The 5,742-nt window shown below is 30.5% G+C and overlaps 1 non-coding gene across 1 annotated transcript; it reads right to left on the reverse strand.

The window, feature by feature from the left end:
• Nucleotides 1–5,238: 5,238 nt before the first annotated feature.
• On the reverse strand, nt 5,239–5,346 carry LOC131173647 (small nucleolar RNA R71). The gene has a single exon (XR_009143960.1). It is a non-coding gene; the product is annotated as a small nucleolar RNA R71 (small nucleolar RNA).
• Between the last annotated feature and the right edge of the window lie 396 nt (nt 5,347–5,742).

Consider the following 5,742-nt stretch of genomic DNA (forward strand, 5'->3'; position numbering starts at 1 on the left):
TTGCAATTCTGTAGGACATGAAGACCGAAGACCAAAGAAGCAGACAAACACTCTTCTTTTACCATTTTTTTTTAATGGAACTTTTTTTTTCTTTCTTCAAAGATTATAATAGAGTTAGACTTTACACTAACAAAAAAGATATTAGATTTTTATACTCTAGATTAGTTTAAACAACAAGACTACTTCAAATTACAGCCTTTTTGCTTTGATCTTAATTGAATATCAGATGCTCTATATCACAGCTTTGCATAGTTTATTATTATTAGCTAATATTTTTTTTGTTATATATTAATTTTTAAAACATTAACAAAAAATTGCAGTGCACATGTGGTTATACATATTAAACTACTAGTATAGGCATTTAATTATATATATATATATATATATATATATATATATATATAAAATTAAATGCCTATACTAGTAGTTTAATATGGTCTTAAAATAAGTAAATTAGCTATAATTAAGGAAACCGGAAATCTAAAAAATATTATTTATTAACACGATATTAAACATCCGATCCTATATCATTAAAAATAAATAAATTAGTACATAATTATGTTAGATATCAAATACCTAGCCTCTTCATCCTTTTACAGGGTGCTTTGATTTCTCCTAGACACTCATTTTCTTTCTTTTTTTTACTCTCTTCTCTCACTTTCTTCATTTTAAGATTGATATTTTACATTCTCTCTTTCTTCCTCTCCAAAATTGAGATAATAAACACAAAACATAAAATTAAAGAAATTTTGTATGGTGTAACTTAGTTAATATATTTGTACTTGTTTTTATATTTCTCTAATATATATATATATATATATATATATATATATTTTTTTTTTTCCAATTTATCATAGAAGTGAATTATTTCCAATTTATGTATTTATTCAACAACCCTTATAACTACTAATGAATATAATTTTTAGGAGTATCACTTACTAAAGGATTCACAAAAATAGTAATACATTATAAAAGTCGCTTCTATCAAGACAAGTATGGCCGTGAAGACCAGGGCAAGCATTTTAATGGCTTCAATTTCTCCGTTTTTAACAATGAAATATTAAAAATAATAATTTTAATATTAAATAATTTTTGTTTCATGTACTTCAATTTCTTTTTTTAATTTTTTTTAATTAAAATTTTAAATAATTTTAATATTTAAAAATTAAAAATTATATTTTATTATTAAAAAAATATTTTATTAGATGTTGAAAGTATAAATTTATTCGGGTTTTTTTTTTTTTTTTTTTTACAATTCTCTTTAAAAATAAAGAAGATTGTATACTGGTAATGATTGCATTCAAACCTCTAATCAATAAATTGATGCATCAGCATGAGGTACGGATTAGCTAAGCTAAAATCTGAATCTGCTATTAAAAAATAATATGTATTCGTCAGCTTCCAGTCTTGCTCTTCCAAATATGAAGGAGACTTTGCATCTAGAAATAGTTTGATCCATTTCAATCCAAGCGCAGCCGTGAACGCCGGGGCAGGGAGTTAATGAGTAATGACCTTATCTATTTCATTGTTGAATGTCTACTGCTATCTCAATCCAAGCTTCAAAGGAGGTTTCAGTCAAGTCAAGACGACTTATTTTGAAGATAATGTTCGGGAGTGTCAATTTCCATAAGGTTTCACTTTCCATAGGGTTTCACTTTCCATAGTCGACTATTTTTATCAAGACAAGTATGACTACGAGGACGAAGGCATGGGTTTTAAAGGCTTCAACACTCTATTTTCCCTTGTCCATTTTTCTCGAGATAAAGACTTGTCATTTTCAATTATAAAATAATGAAGCTTTAATTAGCAGAGTCGAAATCCTAACTGACAAAGAATAATGAAGCTCCTTACCCACTAGATTAACTTCATTCAATTTATTAGGTTATGCAATGAAAATATTGGTTTGTAATCTCAAATTATATATATATATATATATATATATATATATATATATATATATATATATATATATATATATATATATATATAATGATAAAAGACATTCAAATTTTAAATATCCTAATTACAATTAAAATATACATACTTTTAATTATAGGTAGACCAAATTAATAACATAGTAAGTCTTTATTCACATGTGGCAATGGTAGACCAAATTCTTTGGTGCATGTGAATTGAAGTGAAACACATTTTCTGGCTTTGCTTTTCTTTGATTATTAGACATATCAATCAACTTCTAATTTGTATGATGACTCAACTCTATTCTTCATCATATTTTACACCATTCTTTACGCATAACAAGTGGAATTTAATTTCTATGCCATTTATTTCCACAAGCATTTAATTGGATGGATTCTCAAGTTTGACTTCACTTTACTTTGATTGTTAGACATATCAATTCGCTTCTAATTTGAATGATGACTTATGTCTAGTCTTCTTTAGGCAAAACAAGTAAAAATTAATTTTTATGGCATTTATTTCCACAAGCATATAATTAGATAGATTCTCAACTTTGACTTAGTTTTTCTTTGATTATTAGACATATCAATCAATTTCTAATTTTAATAATGACTTAACTCTATTCTTCACCATATTCTACACCATTCTTTAAGCATAACAAGTGGAATTTAATTTCTATGCTATTTATTTCCACAAGCATTTAATTAGATGGATTCTCAAGTCACTACTAGCATTTTTCTATTTTGCAATTAATTTTGATTGAAACTTAAAACTTGATAGTTTTAGAGATGACTTTAATACTATGAAGCTAAGCATTACCTGTCATTTTAATTATAAATGTTGATATTACTAACATATAAAAAAAATAAAAAAGAAAGAAAGAAAATTATTCTCCTCCAATGCAAAGAGACCAAGCACAATACAATGAATGTCGTTCAAGGTTCACTGCTAAATAGATTATTCTATCAGTTATTGATGCATACATTTTGCATAGTCATTTAGGTCTAATTTTTTAGCCATTTTATTCAATTATTAGTTATCTTTAGCTAATTTCATTAGTAAATTAGTTAGTTTTTCATAATTGTTAATTTTGCACTAATTTGTAATTTTTACTTTGTTTTGTAGGAAAAATGGTGTTTTTGAAGGACTAAAGAGAATTTTGCCATTGAGGAGTGTCTTCTACAGCAAAAAGATGTCAAAAACAAGTTTTCAAGCTGAAATATGCATTGACCAAATTGTGCATAACTTGCCGCATAAGCTATGCAGATCTGCATAAGGAGAAAAATCACTGTTTCAGAACCAACCGAAATGTGCATAAGGAGACTGCATAGCCTATGCACATTCTCGCCTCCCTTATGCACATTCACGAAATTGTGCATAACCTATGCACCAAGTCATGCAGCTTCGCATAAGTGACCCAGAACCAGCCGAAAACTGCATAAGGGACTGCATAACTTATGCAGTCCACTTATGCAGTCCCTTGAAGAGTTCATTAATGAGCTGGCAGGAGATTCCCTCAAATAATTCCTCCTAGAACATACTATTTTAGGGCTCCATGTCAGAAAAATGCTATATATAGTCTCATTTTCCCATTTAAGGGAGAAAGGAGCAAAGAAGAAAGGAGAGGGGGCTGAGCAGAATTTGAAGAGCCATCTTCACCTTCCACACCATTTTCAACTAAGATTTGCAGATTTCTTTCTTTCTTTACACTTTCCTACATTTCTAGTGTTTAATTCCTTACTTCTTAGCTTAGATTAAAGCTTTATTTCCATTTAAACTCATCATATCTTGTAAGCATTATGGATAGTGAGTAGTTTACTTTTGATTCTGGAGTAAGGGTTGTAATATTTGAGATATTTTGTGGATTTTGATTGGGTAATCCATATTTTGTGGTCTTAATGAGTTTTATTCATTTCTTGTATGCTAAATGACATGCTTAGTGTAGGATCCCATTAAGTTATGTTCTTAATCCATGGTTGAAGCACCGAAAGGAGAAGGCCTTGTGATAGATAATCAAGAAATTGGACTTAATTAACTTAGACCTAGAAATAGGCTAAGGATTAAGAGGATTCACAGATTAATTAAAGAACTTAATGGGTCTTAATTAATTCTAACTCCACGAAAGTAGGATTAGTTTGATTAAGGCACTCTTTGTCTCACTCGAAAGGGAATTCAAAGGATTTAAGAATTAATCTCCTTAAAACCCATTAGTTTCATAAGATTGGATAACCAATTTAAAATCCCAAAATAGCTCGAATATGAAATCCCGAACTCCGGAATCGCCTTTTTACCATTGTTAATTTTCAATTGAATTTAATTGATAGCCATTTTGGATATTGCCATATTTGAACTTGCTTATTTCAATTTGATGCAATTTTAGTTTAATTAATACATTGTTGAATAGAATATTAATTTTGCACATTTAGATTTCATACTCCGTTACCCATTAATTCATTATTTTAATTTCATAAATACTTCAATTTAGTCAACTTTTATATCGAAAATTCAATCATTAACACAACTCCTCGTGGGATCGATATTTTTCTATACTACTTGTACGACCCGTGCACTTGCGGTTGGGACGCATCAAGTTTTTGGCGCCGTTGCCGGGAAGTTGTTTGTTTAAGATTGAATTCTTGATTATTTTAGTTGTTTTTAGTTTTATCTTTGTTATCATTTCATTTTGTGTTTGTTTGTTCTTTTTCAGGTACTTTAATCTTTTATGAGAAGAGCTAGAAGCTCAAGTGACACAACCTTACTGTTCAATCCTGAAATTGAGAAATTTTGTAAGGCCAACAAGAAAGAAACCAGAAGAAGGAAGGAAGTTTCGAGAGAAACTGAATTAGAAGCAGATATGGCTGATGAAAGAATTAGAATTGGTGTTGGTAATGCTGGAAATGGTCAAAACAATGAAAATGAAGCCCAAGGGGAAGAAGTTGTTAATGCAAACGTGCCTAGGGGAAGTATGATGGACCATGCTTTTCCACGTTTTGATGATTTGAGAGAGAGCATAGCAAGACCAAGGATTGATGCAAATAGTTACAAGATGGATTTTGGAGTCCTTCAAATGATTCAAAATTCTCAATTTGGAGGACATCCTTCTGAAAATCCACACACACACCTGAAGAAGTTTGCTATGATTTGCGACATGCAAAAACAACCTGGAGTGTCTGATGATGCAGCAAGATTGAAGCTATTCCCATTCTCTTTGAAAGATAGAGCATTGGATTGGCTTGATTCTTTACCTCACAACTCCATTACAAATTGGGAGCAACTCACTGATGCATTTCTTGCACAATATTTTCCACCTGGAAAAACTCAAGAGTTGAGGAATCAAATGACAGCTTTCAGACCAAGAGAAGATGAAACTCTTTATGAGTCATGGATGAGATGGAAAGAATTGGAAAGATTATGCCCACATCATGCCATTCCAAAATGGATGATAAATCAGAATTTTTACACCAATGTCACTCCTGCAATCAGAGGAATTATTGATGCTCAAACAGGAGGAGAATTTATTATTAAGCATGAAGATGAAGCTTATGAGCTATTGGAGAAAATTGCAAAGAATACTCATCTTTGGAGTAGTCCAAGAGGACCAGCTCCAACTCAGAAAAGGCAAGCTGCTGGAATGTATGATCTTGATCCATTCAACATGATTAATGCAAAGTTTGATGCACTTACAAATGTCCTTGCTAAGAAGATGGAAGATTTGAGTATGTTGGTTAGTTCAACATCATCAGCTGGAAGTTCACAACAAGTGGCTTATGCAGAGAAACAACCAGCTGTGGAGTAGACTATGGAGAACAAGCGATATCGTTGGTA

This window comes from Hevea brasiliensis, chromosome 14, assembly GCF_030052815.1.
Source record: "Hevea brasiliensis isolate MT/VB/25A 57/8 chromosome 14, ASM3005281v1, whole genome shotgun sequence".
Classification (NCBI taxonomy): domain Eukaryota; kingdom Viridiplantae; phylum Streptophyta; class Magnoliopsida; order Malpighiales; family Euphorbiaceae; genus Hevea; species Hevea brasiliensis.